The sequence below is a fragment of the Cardiocondyla obscurior genome, linkage group LG08 (genome assembly GCF_019399895.1).
Source record: "Cardiocondyla obscurior isolate alpha-2009 linkage group LG08, Cobs3.1, whole genome shotgun sequence".
NCBI classification, from domain to species: domain Eukaryota; kingdom Metazoa; phylum Arthropoda; class Insecta; order Hymenoptera; family Formicidae; genus Cardiocondyla; species Cardiocondyla obscurior.
This window is the reverse complement of record NC_091871.1, coordinates 4,448,976-4,463,907: the sequence shown is the minus strand read 5'-3', so window position 1 is coordinate 4,463,907 and position 14,932 is coordinate 4,448,976. Positions and strand designations below refer to the sequence as shown.

General features: G+C 41.4%; 1 long non-coding RNA gene across 3 annotated transcripts in view; it reads right to left on the bottom strand.

Moving 5' to 3' along the window:
- LOC139104689 (uncharacterized) overlaps nt 1-14,932 on the bottom strand; it is a 75,849-nt gene that overhangs the window by 38,518 nt on the left and 22,399 nt on the right. For 2 of the 3 annotated variants that reach the window (XR_011546067.1, XR_011546066.1), the window contains exon 6: nt 13,871-14,909. This is a non-coding gene — a long non-coding RNA (uncharacterized lncRNA). Of the gene's footprint in view, nt 1-13,870; nt 14,910-14,932 lie in introns of those variants that run through there. The other variant, XR_011546068.1, reaches the window with a different exon arrangement.

The window sequence follows — 14,932 nt, the reverse complement described above, 5'->3', positions numbered from 1 at the left end:
TACTATTATGTCGTCGTCATACACGCGATGCCGCGCCACGTACAAATCCGCTCGGCTCGTGTAGGCAAGATGGTAGTATTCGAGTACAATATGTACCTAGTCTACCCCACGGGTTGACTCTCGGTATTTGATTCTTGAATCATTCTGTGTACGGGAGTGGCGGTTAATCGCAGGTTAAATATTTTGGGCCGATCTCGGTGTTCTCGATGCCTGACGCGCCGGGGACGATCATCAGCCTTTCGCAAGCGCGAAAAACAAGTAGAATCGCGTTCGAAATAGCGGTTAAAGAGTTACGTGACGATGCAACTACAAGCGAATACTTTAACGTTGCAATTCTAAATGGGGAAGGGCGTATGACACGAGGCCGCTGTGTTGTATTTTTGTATTGTTATCTAAAAGTTCGTAATTCTATAAAAATTGCGTGTATTAATATTTACTAGCTAGTCTTGGCTTTCGAAATCGAGGATCAATTAACGCGAGACACTTGTGTAAATTCGTCAGCGCCGATAGTGTGCACTTGTGATTCCGTGACGAGGCGGATACCCGAATTTTTGGCCGCGCCGCCAAAATATATATACATATACTCACTTATAAAATCTTATTTCGTAAGGTAGATATTTTTTTTTGTGTATGTACCTATCTACAGATTATTCATCGTATCGCCACGTGAATTATAGCGTAATAAAACGTTACGTAAACGTACATTTGGTGAGACACCTCTCTTTCTCTCTCTCAATGCGTACTACTTTACATTGCATAACGTTCTTTTATGTGTAACATGTAATAATTTTATTGTTATCGCGTATATAGAGTATTTTAAAAATATTTTAATAAAAAGTAAAAAAAAAAAAAAAATAAGTAATAAACTTCTAAACATTTAATGATAATATAATTCACATATCAGTGCAAAAATAAAAATGCTGAGCTTATTCGCCGATTTGTTAATGTCTCCAGCGAGAAAGGGAAAAAGTTCAAACAAGGAAAAAAAGTATCGCTACTTCTCCCGTATTAAATTGCCGATGCTACTCATTTTCGGTTCACCCTGTAGTACACCGGCAGCGCAGAGTGCTGAACGTATCGCAGGCCTTACAGACCCGCGATATCTATCCTCTAGGCTCATATCCCACCCCATAAATACATTACCTGATAACGCACGTTGCGGCGCGCCGGCGATAAGATAGCCGACCGACGAAACGTTCGCGCCTCTATTTCGAGGTGAGATTTGTTTCACGAGCAGGCACGAATTTACATCGAATAACAGCGTTGGACCCGGGCTCAGGCCCGCACACGCGTCCAGGATTTATCACTTCGCGAGATTGTTTTTCTTCTTTCCGTAATAACGGCACGCAGGATTTCGTTGTCGGACGAAAATTTACTGTCACGTTCGATCCCTCCGCGCCCAGAATTTATTACTTCGGAAAACAATCCCTGGAATTTTTTTATTTTTTACTTCTCCCTCCCCGAAGGACACTGTATATTTCGCTTTGCGAGGGATTTTGCGCTATCGCGGATTTGTACCCCGCGCTTCGCGAAGGAAATTGATTTTTCGACCGCTATAATTCAGACGTCCCCGAATATTCCGTTCGGTACGAGCTAATGAACAGTGGACTTCTCTAAAATTAACCCCTGAACTATTTAGTCCCATTGTACTCATGTTACGAAACATACCTTCGCTATGTCACCAACGTACGCAACGAAAGCATAAATAAGCGAAATATTTTATGCTCCTTTGATCATTTGATCACGCCTGTTTAATCAATATTAGAAATTAATAGGAAATTAAGAAGCAAACCGAGCGCGAATCAATTCTAATTAAATAATCAAGATTGAAGGCCAATGGACGCGGAAAAGCTGCTAATAGAAAAGACGAAGAGACGCTGAAGAAGGGGGAGTCGGAGCCACGGTTTCAGAGGGCCGGGGTAGTTTCTTCGTTAATTTAAGAATTTGCCTCGTTAGTCAAATCACGTCCACCTCGTTGCCTCGATGGCAGTTGATACAATTAATTAAAAGCAGTGCTCTCTACGCGCGCGCGCGTACCGACGGACAAGATTGGATTAGGAAGCAGCTTGAAAATTTCTTTTCGCCTTAGTCGTCGTTTCTTCCGGCTATCGATGACAATTAATTAGTATCCCGTGATTACGGGATGCTTAATCGGGATCTTAAAGAAATACTCTGATTTCATTCGATTATACGTGACGGCAAAAAAAAATTACACGTTAAAAAAAATAAAATAATTCTTACAAAACGCTCATACTTTATGTAGATATTTAAAAAATAGTTAAATTATTTATAAATTTAATATTTTTTTAGTAAAATAATTCCTTCGATCTTTACATCAATTTTATTTTCACGTGACGATGTAATGAAATTTACGCTAGCTTTTTATGAGAAACTGATAGGGAAGGAGATAGGAAAGAGCTGCTTACTGATATTATAATCTCGTCTGGCGTAATCTGTTATGAATCACTCTGGCAGATCGTGGCGAGAACGATTCTCTCCTTTCTTGTGCACACAAGTCGCAATGACGCTTTCAATTAGTAAAGTCATATTCAGGTTATCTCTTCGAAAACGTATTTTACTGCGTTACATATAAGTATTTGCTTGCATTTTTATTTTACACGTCGGCAATTAATATGATAATTGCACGCACACAAAAAAATGAACTCTTGACTAAAAATTAATTTTCATCCTTGAACGTTATTACTTTTATTTAAGCATAATTACTTTGCACGGAGTAAGAATTTGAAAACTTAGTAAAGCTTACGGGAAACATTGATATATTTTCTGATATTTTTTTTTTTTTTTTTACTTTAGCTGATACCGCGCAGCTTTGCTCTTTGCAGCCGCACCGACGTGCACACGGGTCTCGCACGAATTACGAGTCAAGGGGTACAAATCGCGGAACCACACTGCAAAATTAACGATTTGTTCCGGATTGAAATAATGGCAGCATATTCGAGAATGCGCATTCCTAACTTTAAACGTATCCCGTGCGAGACGCCGGACCTTCGACCCTCCCGCTTTCATTTCGCATTTAAATATGAACATGTCGGAATACGCCTCAATAGTTAAAATAAAAAAAAATAAAAATCAATTAAAATTATTGAAAAATAAATTAATAAACATAGAGAAGTTACATAAATATCAAACTATTGCAGCAATTATATTAAAATCAAACTTTCTAAATACAAAAAAAAAAAACAAGAATTGTAACTGCTTATTGCTGATTTAATGGTCAACTGTTTGATAAATTTATTCATCAAGTTTATATTTAACTGTTAGCTGAATTTCCTCAATCGAGCTCATGCAATCGCTTTTTTTTTTTTTTTCCCCACGTCAGTCGGGACAGTGTCCATGGCGCGTCTGTGCAACGCGGGCGAAGACAGAGGAGCCTGATCGCGCCTCGTTGTCGACTTTTTTTCACGTTCTCATTACGTCCGGTCTTCGATGGAGCGGGCGCGTGGTACGGTGTAAAGAGCACGTAATTACACGGAGCTCGGCGATCGATTCCTCGGATGGGTAATGAATTTTTTACGACGTTACCCTCCGCAACACAGAGGAAGATTCATCCGCCCGTTCATCCGCGGACGATGAGGGCCGTAACCGATCGGGCAAAGCATTAGCCCGAATTGAAACGACGTTACATATGATTCTACCACGAGCAAAGCCACGAGACTTCGTTGAAGAAAAAAAAAAAAAAATTACATGTAAATTGCCAACTATGTATACACGTAAATAAAGTAAATTTTTAAAAGAATTCAATTGATGCGAGATTATTTTATCCTTCAAACAGCGCCGGAAATATCTTTAGATCGAGAATAAATTGATTTTAATACTAAAGTGAAAACTTTGCATTGCTAGAAACAAAATTTTCTTCAATTAAGGAATAAAAATGCACTCAAGAATTCATTTCTTCGCAGATACACACGTCTAATTTGATAACCATTAGAATGCTACGCTCCCTCACCCGCGAAAACGATGCTCATCGGCGAGCAATCGATAACCCGGCTCGTGTACTCGATAATCAAGAAGGCTCTCTCTCTCCTTCTCTCTCTCTCTCTTTCTCTTTCGAGTACCGCATCGCTGCTTGCCGCCGCGATCGGTTCGTGTCGAGGAAATTCAGAGGAGTCCCTTCTGCGCTATAAACGCGCTGTTTGCTCAATCTATACCACCTACCTACCTACTACCCCTTACTCTCGGTCTTATTCGCCCTTACCCAGGGTGAACCGATCGAACGAAAAGGGACGGAGTGACGAAGGGCGGTTCGGACAGGGGAGATGAAGAGCGCAAGAGGGAGAGATCTTATGTATATACATATACATACATATATATACATATATATGTGTATATGTATATATATGTACGTATATAATATATGTATATGCTCGACCGACCAACCAGTCAGTCATCCAGCCAACCGACTATTATCGATTGGACCTTATCGAGCTATCAGCCTACTCTAATATGCGTTCATCGTTTCATCGACAGGCGAGTTGGCCGCAGAAACCTCGGCCAATCGGCCCGGAAGAAGAATCGAGAAAGAAAAATTAAACTTTACGCCCGACGGTGTCGTTTCCGAAATATTATAAGACCACCTTCCTCTCCGACGAACCTAATGTTTCCCGAACAAACGCAAGTGACTTAGCTTTTAACGCAAAAACGCGTCCCATATTCGATATTCATATATAAATTATTATCAATTTTTTTTTAAAAGAATTTAGATAAGTCGCGTCGAATAAATACCTACATGTTCGAGAATTAATCGATCGTATTGAACGCGTAACGGGGACGTAAATGGCAATTTTTAGAAACGTCGACCGCGTTATAGTGTAAACTCCGGCAGCGTTTCGTGACGAGGTTGTAGCATTAAACCCTTCACGTTGGTCGGTATCTCGCTCGTTTATGTATCCGCGTTGCATACGGCGCTGTCCCCTGTTTCCCTCCCCCCAGCACCCCGCGAACAATCAAAACGCGAATGGCTCTCAGATTGGCGCGCCTCGCTTCGCGAGCTGAAAGCGAGGCATATGGCACGGACACGATGTTGGCGTACGCCGAGTCGACACGCTAAGGTGTGTAACCTGTCGGCCTTTTTTTTTTACGACCTTACGTGGCGCACGAAAGCTCGTCATGTCGGCGCAGAAGTTTGATAGGTGTTCGCGACGACGGGACACAACGGATTATTTAACCCTATGGACAGTGACATATGTTGTCGTCGACCCCTCCACCGGCGGCGGCCAGGTTATCGCAATTAACCCACGACGGAATCGAGCCTGCGATACCGATCGCGTATGAAACGCCGTTTTATGCGTCTCTATCTCTTCGGCCGAATCGACGGTGAATTGCCGACATCGAGCGTAACCCGTTTGCATTCCGTGAAGGCAGTAATTTCCGCCCGCAGCGTGAAATATTCGTTGTGGACGAAAAGCTAGCTTGAGACGTTATACCTATAATCTCGAGCGGGATCAATCGCGGATGAGAAAAAAAAATTGCGACTTTGTGTAAATTCTTAATATTTAATTCCTTATTTAATTTTCGATTGACTTCGATTAATGATATTAAATCGAAAAAAAACAACTTATATATTTTTAGAAATTTATATAATTTTTGTTAGATTTCTTTATAGCTGTGGTTTCGGCCCGGCATTACTTATAATAAATAAGCCTGCGAATCACGGAAGTGCTTGATTGAGAAAAGTTCAAAGATATCGAGCGCTCGACGATTATTCGTGCAAACTAGCTCAAGACGCGTAACTCCCGCTTAAATAGCACGTTTAACGGTAAAGCGAGGAATGTTTGTTAAAATGTTTGTACGCGGTACCGGAGCTCGATCAATTCGGAGCTCCTGATGTAATATTGACCATCGCTCCTGGCGCAAGTAACAAAAAACCGTATTTGCGCGCGCGGTACTTACATACCTCCTCTTGCGGAAGGTATCGATTTACGTTCATTAAGCCAACTGCACTGGCAATCGTTGAAATAAGAAGGCAAAGATTTCGTTGACTCAATCCTTTCGCCCGAATTCTTCTTTAATAAGCTACATTTCTCGTATAATGATTTACCCGCAAACGCCGTACGACAGGCTTGTTGCTACATTTTTCACGAGACGCGTACGGAAAATAGAAATTTTTTTTCTTCGGCATTGTTAAAATATATTAATTATTTTCTCAAGGGGAAATTTTCGAAGGATTCGCTCGCGCCCGATATTTCGCGGGTGTGCTTGCACCGCCTTCGCAAATGGTCCACCCTCGCATGAAAGTACGGAAAATCCTGCAGCCCGGTATCCCGACGTTGCACGCAAGTTTCAGTGCTTACGAGCAGTTATGGAGGGCGCATGCCTGCATATTTCATGAGCAAACAGACTTCAGTCCCCGCGGCGTGCGCTGCAACCAACCCCGCGAGCTCGGCATGACTAGCCGAGCTTACAAAGCGAATACCGGGGCCGGTTACGAAAAAGATTTCACCGTCACGCAGATATTCCGCCCCCGAAGTAGCGGCATTTATTTCCGAAATAATGAATGGCGCGGAAAATTGTACGCAAACGTATATACATATATATAAAAAACTTGTACGCAACGTGTACGCAATGTCACGGAATTAATGACCGATAAAACGTTACGATTTAAAAGCGGAGATTTCCTTCTTCCCGCGAATTTCCTCTTTCCACAAGCTTTATTTTCTATTTGATAAAGAGATGATAAGGGAGAAAGGAACTTTCCATCATGCAGGAATTTAATCCCAGTCAGCAGTAAAGAGCAACGAGCAATTATTTGTTCTGTGCTGTTAGTTCATTATCATCGAGACTATACGTAGAAATGACCGATAACATTGCGATTTAATGAATAAACCTAAGGATTGTTTAAGTTATACATGCAGACATTTTGATTTTACATTTTTAATAAATAAACCCTTCCAACTTTTTCTTCGCCCTTATCTCTAATTAAAAAAAAAAATTATTATTAAAAAATTTATGTAGTTATAAGCGCGAATTTTATATTTGTCTATCAATGGCAAAATAAAACTTAATGTAAAATAGAAAGCTGATCGATTGTTTCTGCCAATAATTTTTTCAAGTAAATTTTCGATTCGCGCGCTCGTCCGGAAATCGGTATCGATAACATTTTGAATGCAATCACAAGGAAGCGCATACGTCGGCAAAAAATCGACACGAATAATTTTTCAATAACGGAGTTATGTACACATGATGGACGTATTTTTTACAGCAGATGATTTATTAACTGAATATTACGTCAATATGCCTAGTGTATGTTTTATGGACGATAAATTTGCGCGACTTCGGTGGATTTTGCGTAGATCCGGTAGCGGATATTTCGTAGATTGGAGATAAAATAAAATTTGATTCACATTTGTGAATATTCTCTTACGGGAAAAGGTTATTGGCAAACATCAGCGAATAAATGCCGCTAATATTCCTCAAATGTTCCTCTGAAACTATCGGCGAAAGCTTATCGGCATTCGCGATCGATGGCGAACTGGCACGTATAACAATCTCTCTCTTCCTTTCCCGGTACTAATAATTTATTAGCATATTTAACCTTAAGCGTGACTCAATGAACATTTAATAAGCAATTTTTTTAATGCTACTCTTCCAAGTGTGAAATGCGGCATCGTCTCGACATTATCTCTTTTTTTTATGACAATGTTACATACGCGGCAACATACTTTTGTAAATAATAAATAATGCGATAACGCGGTGACGTAATCAAACGCGCGTGTGACGCAATGAGACAATATTATTCTATTTCCGTTACTAAAATTAGAGCGCGTAACTTCATCGCGCGTAACGTATGTACACAATGGACCACCATGGAAAAATTTACACGCAAAAATAAATATATGTAACATATAACTTTTTTTTTCCAAATATATATATTAATTATTATTGAATCTATTTGTATAAAAATATATATTCAAATGTATATATTACACACGTATCACGTCTATTTTTAATATATCTTTGCATGTGAATTTATCTGTAGAAGTGAACGCATGAAGTAAATTTTTATAATGTTACCCGAGTGGAAAGTTATCTAGCTAATGCGATTTTGCAACTAGTGATTAGATCGCGCAGGTTAAATACATTTCTTAACTAGATTAAATATATTTTCTAACCGGACTGTCTTCAAGAAGAAAAGTTGGCATTTAAAAAAAAAAAAAAAAAAAAACAAAGTCTGTTTAGTATCGGTTGTCTGGTCACTGTCGAGCGCGGACCATGTACTTATCTAAACAGATAATCTGAACTTTTTTCGCCGTGTACTTGTTTACTGTTTTGTTCTGACCTTACGCAAAACTTGCTCGACTGCCGAATTCGCTAGGCAAACCGGTTCTCGTCGCCCGCCGCCCGCGCATTCTCCACCTTGCGAGCTTGGACCACGAAGACTGACCGGCCGATGTAAACACACGCACGTACTCACACTACCGCGACGGTCGACGGGCCTGGTAACCAGCAGATTCGGCAGTCGAGCACGCGATAGCATAAGTCAGCACGTGCAATAGACTAGTACGCGGCGAAAAACGAGATAAACCATAAATTGGCTAATTATTAGGTAACGGTGAGAATTAATTTCCACTCGGGTATATCACGATCGAGATTGTAATACTCGCCGTTTGACGCCGATGACTGACGCTCCGCGCTTTTGATTCTCGTTTTCTATCGAAATTATTGGCTAATTGTCGTCGCAAGACTCTTGTATGACACTCGCGGTGAGCTGCGGCGTGGCAATTTCTTATTTACCTATTTGTCCTGTGTAAATAAGCGCACCGCGGGTCCCTACCTTGTCACGCAAACAATACGAACGCGTAAGCGTCACGTTTTCGCGTTTCCACCCCCACGGACACCGTCTGCTCTCCTCGCGACACCCCGTGCATTATGGACCGCGACAATTATCCCATCGGTGAATAATAAATCGCCGATCGTGAATCATTATCATTAAAAGGCACAGTAGTGTTACATTAAAAATAATAATCATAATAAATACGAATTAATTATGCAACATAATTATATAAAAATATCATTACTTTCATTACAATCCGGCTATTTGCATATCGAGAAACGTTCTCTAACCCTCCTGATGATAGAGGAGGAGGACGGGAAGGTTATCGTTGCTCCTGTCTCGGTTACCAAGGGATTTATTTTCAATTAGATTATCGCGGACGCGGGATATGGGGAAATCACTGCGGCGCCTCGTCCCGTCGACAATGCCCACCCCTTCATCCCTCGTATATCACATCGCCGGGCTTTCTCCTCGGCAATTGAGCCGCGACAATGCGAACAATGGCCGAGGCGGCCCGGCGTGACCCACGCGCCGCTTAATATCGCCGCCGATAAAGGAACCCGGCGATGTTTTACAAACAGCTATGCGCCACGCGCCGCGCCCACCCCCTGTCAAAACATTCCGAACGGCCGCGCCGCGCCGGTGTGCCACGATGATGGGGTAAGTCACGTGCCGCCCTTCGTCTTTCCTCGGACAGTACTGGGAAATTAAGTGCACCCGGATGCAAGTTTTGGGAACGGAGAAGCGCGAAGGATGAACCACGCGGAGCTAATTTTCGCAAACCACAAACCCTTGCTCTTACAGAGAATATTCTGCCCTTAATTATACAGCAAATAAAAAAAAATACAAATAAGTTGCACGTAATGTGCCAAGAAAAAAAAAAAAAAAAAAAGAACGAAGAATATTTTGTTCGTAGTTGCGCTCGAGATCGAGTTAGACCGAATTCTACAGGGCTACAATAAAAATAAAGACGCGCCAGGATTAAATGCGTAATTGGTTTGCGGGCAAGAGCCGCAAGCTCAAGATACAATTTTATCGATCATGAAAACGTTTCTACCCCACCGGTGAACCCCACGGGAAACGGTGCCGGCATAAAGTGTATGGGAAATTGTGGGAATGATGGGGGACAGGTCGCCTCAGGGAATTGGTTTGCAATATCGCGGGACTTAGAGAAGTATCATCGAAGGATAGTTTACATCGGCTAGTGCCGTGTCGCGATTAACTTTGCTCTCCTCGACGATGATTGCTTTTTCGGGCGCGAGCGAAACGTGAGAGTGACTTGTTAAGCGCGTAGATTGCGCGTGGGAACATTTCTAATACCGAATAGGATCTTGTGTGTACATTGAAGTGCATTAAACGACGTTCTATTTAGGTGTAGATAGCCGCAGATAATCGCGCGATCTATCGATTATGAAATGTTATCACACTTACTATCCGATCATAAGCTGTAAATAGCGTTGAATTATTTAAATCCTAACGCGTCTGCATTGGAAAAAAAAACCTCATTATTGCACTCCAGGGTACAACGTTCTTCAAGCGATATTACTTAAATATTGTACAATAAAAGGAAATGTTATATTAACGTCATTATTATATAATTTCAGTGTATTCGTATATACGTTTTTAATTTCTTTTTTTTGTATGGAGGTTTTTATGCTTCACGGTAAAAAAAATCAGAATTAGGGAAGTAGGTCAGTTTGTTGAGCATTTTTCTACGCCGGTACTGCACTGTACCACAGATAACATTGCCGCTGGCAGGATAATAGTTGATAAACGATCAACATTTCGGTGATCGCAAGATTTGTTAAGCACACAGGCCGCTTCGCCGCAACGCTTTGTCGCCAAACAAACGTGGCGCCATGTCAAAACGACGTCACCCGATTCTGATAATGCCGATTTACGGTGCGCTTAACGGCCGCTAATTATCGTGATTTATCGTGCAATGTTGCACTAATGTGATCAATATCGCAGTCGGGGCTTCGCCTATTTCACAGCACCGATTTGAAATCTCACGACTGCGCGATTATCGGCTATCGCGCTAATGCGAGATGGCATTTAGAGCGTCGGTACAGGTGTAATTCGTAGCTACATATTTAACACCGCAACTCGACAGTATTGTTATTAATGTCCGACCGAAATTTCCGATTGTGGATTTGCCTTCAACCATTTTTACGAGGGGGTCAAAAATCAAAGCTGCTCATTTCAGCTTTCGCATCGCTTGCCATCAGCAAATTTAATTTATTCCTTCGGAAAAAATGCAAAGATCGTAGTTTTGAAAAACAAATTTATAGAGATATTAATCAATAAGAGAACAATCCTTATTCAAATTGAAATTAACTTTCATGCAAATCTTTATATTGAGTCCTCGAAGAATGTTTGACAGAAGATTATATTTGAAGACTTCATTACGGAAAAACAAAACATCTAAATATCCGTGGGACTCAATAATGTAAAACACACAACGTTTTATTTTTATCCGCGGCGGTTTTTCTTTTTTCTTTCTACATTTTTTTCCTTTTTTTTTTTTTTATTCATTGAAACACGTCGCGCTAAGAAAACTTTAAATTTGCCGTTGCACACATGTAAAGCAAATATTTGCGCGGTACCCTCTTTATTTGCATGTGCGCAAATAAATTTATAGTACTTTCAGGGAATGGTCCCCAGAAACGGGAAAAATTCTCAGTTTCATAATGCATGCAAATGCGTAAATAAATTCGTAAATATTAATTCAGGCAGTGGAGTTGTCAAACGAGGGCGGCGATGAGAGGAGGAGAGAAAGGCAACGTGTATCGGGGAGATTAATCTCGCGATCGACTTTAATCCGTCGTTTCGTTTCCGATTACACCGATAATTCCACAACTGCTTGTTCCCCCTCGATGTCTCTACGGCGGCGATATTACGTTTAACCTTGCGCGCCGCGAGCACACATGTAAGAGCGCCATTATCGTTGCACATTGTGCATATTTACATGTGCGCACCGACTACGATTTCGCACATCCACGGCTCTGTTGATTCAAAATATTGTCGCTGCGCGTTCAACAATCTTCGTTTAACGGTCCCGAATTATTAAGATCGTGCCGCATTACGCGCAATGATTTATCAGCATTTGCCCGGTAAATATTCTTTTAATGTTTAAAGGCCCCTCGAGCTTCCCTCTCTTTTCCCCACCTCGCGCCCCACCCGCGCCCCACCCCGCGCGGTGAATAATTACAATGTAAATGTGTAAATATGTACAAAACATGTATCTACAGAAGAAGAGAGATAGAGAAAGCAGGGAAATGCGAAACAATTATACAGTTTCCGAAAATATATACCGCGCAAATAATATCGCGCGTGTTTGCACATTGCGAGCATATACAGATTTAAATTGCGGGCCGGGCGAAAGACGATTGCAGGTGCAAAAGTGACGATTCCGCGATTTTTAATAGTCAAATATTTTATGTCACCTGAATAGTGCTTTTAATCTCATTTTCCGATGTTTAAAATTTATTAACATCCCTACGTTCGGTAATTAAATTCACACAACCGTTACCTGCGCAAATATATGAAATTTTTACATCCATTAAAATTACAATTAAAATTTTTTTTCTAATTTTTACAGCGCGTCTTCCGATTCTTTAAATAACCGTCAGATGTAAACTGCACATCGGCCCTAATACCGATGACACCGTAAATCCCCGTAAACCCCAACAACCCGCGTTAAGATCCCACAAAAGGTCTTCCAGCGACACCCCGAGGCCGCGCGCGCCGCAAGGGTTGCGTGTCTTTTTTCGAGTACGCCTGTACCGGGGATGAATGCAGTTGAGAAGCTCGAAGGGTGAGTGGTCGGGCATTTACACGGTACCCAGCTGTGGCCCCATGGTGCCCCGCGTCTCTTAGAGGGGCACGGGCTTTGGGCGCGTGCTTACCCCATACTGGGCGCTTGCCACCTGTTCCTCGGCGGAGCCACAGCGGGTGGCGAAAGGGGTGGGTTTACCATCGCTCCAATTATCTAATATACACCCGCCGACAGACAGATACGATGGATACGATTTGATAAAGAGACTCGATGCGCCGGACAAGGGTCCGGTAATCAAACGTGTTACTTCCGGTTGCAAAATCGATGTCAATATACAGCGAGTGTGCGAAACTCAATATATTATTTACGCTTAATATATCATTTCGTTATTTTTTAAATATATTTTGAGGGCTAGTTAAAACATTCCTGTTCGCATTTCGGATATTTTATTTCATCCTGTGTGCAACTAAATAGAGAAAGAGAGAGATCGCGGTATCGAGATTTTTATTACACTCAACGTTTAAATAAAATTACACTACATAAAACACAAACACAATTAATATGATGTATAAAGCTGAGCTTCATGTTTAGTTTGAAAAGTACAAACGTTTGTTCCATTTATAATTTAAGTACAATTCCAGAATTATATAATTAAATAACAAAGCAAATCTCTTGATTTAAAAATTTAAAAAAAAAAAAAAAAAAGGAAAAAAAGACTAGCAAAAAATATGGCACAATTGCAATTTTTATATTCACAACGGAGCAAAATACACAAAATTAAAACGTGCTACTCTCTCTCTCTCTCTCTCTCTCTCTTTACGTTTCTCAACGAGAGATGAAACGTTCGACCAATGCTACTCACCGAAATCACGCGTGTATGATAACGTCGTTGTTCAAATTGCAAAAAAAACTTATCCACGCCACGTCTCGCGATGCGTCAATCGTAATTTTAGCATCTCCTCAGTCACACTCGCGCCTTGGTGACGACGACAGGGAGTAGGTAGAAAACGAGAGGGGAACGTCGTTTCGAAGTCACGCTCCGCGCCATCTTCCACGACGTCGCGGACATTTTATTCCCGTTCGGTGGAATTTTTCGTCACGGCGACACCTCGATCAATATTTGCGCAGCCGGGGACTGGGTACCACGTCACTCGACCTTCCGCGAGACCATATGCGAACGCGGCCACGTACGCTACACGGACTTGCACGGCTCGCGAGGTACCTACTCGGGATCGGCGCGCGGCCTGTGTGCCACACGATTTGCCTTTCTGCGATTGCGTCTTTCACATTTAACAACCGGGGAATCAACGACGATTCAACAGAATTCCTTTATATTTAAATTAAAAATTGTAATCCCTTATCACGCCATTACTATTAATTTTAATTCTATCGCGATGTAAGCAGAAAGGCCAAAATAATTTTCTGCTTATTTTTTATGTAATTAAGTATGCCAAGAATAAACGGTTCATTGCACTAATGAAACTCAGTAGAGAAAATATTCCTTCTATTTCTAACAATCAAGCCTGAATTTTTATCGAAAGTACCTCAACAAAACGAACAATCATCTCGTGCACTTCATTTACCCGTTTCGATCATGCGGCGGCCCGTTTCTCTCTCGATTCGCCGGCGGCTCAATCGGGGGTGAACGATAATTCGACCAATTGCCCGGCAGCCTCGCAATTTCCAGCATTACGTCCTAATTTTTAAAGTTCGTTTGCGCTTGACGGGCGATTACACGAAATCGATAGTGCGCGACATCAAACACGCGAATGAAATACGCGTTACATTTAACGAGTCGTTAATGATCGCCGCGGATAATTCCGTCGGACAATTAATGGTGGATCAATAGGGCTTAACGGCGCGGCGGGCGGGTGTCGCGTTTAGATGTTTGATTGATACGGATTTGCAAATGTTTATCAACGTATATGAACATCGTATTTGTCCACGTTCTTTTATTGCAGAGGTAATCCATACGAAGGGACGTATTTGTTTGGATTAGGCGGCGAATCTCTTACTGACAATGAGAACCGACCGCAAGCGTTAAGTAAACGAGACGAGAATTATGAGGTTACAATCGCAGAAGCTTCGCAACTTTTTTTTAATGCCCGAGATCAAAAACCGCAATCATTATCGATCAGTCAGATGAATTAGATGAATTCTACTCGGGATATTGCACGGTACTAAACGTTTCTCGTTTTTTTATACAATATTAACCCTCCCGCAATCGACGTACATAATAGAATTAAAAAAAATGACGCAAAGAATTCATTGTTTTAAAAAAATATTCCACTCACCGGAACGATGCGCAGTGGCGGAGATAATCAGCTACACTCGACGACACTGTAACAGAAAATAAGAAAAAA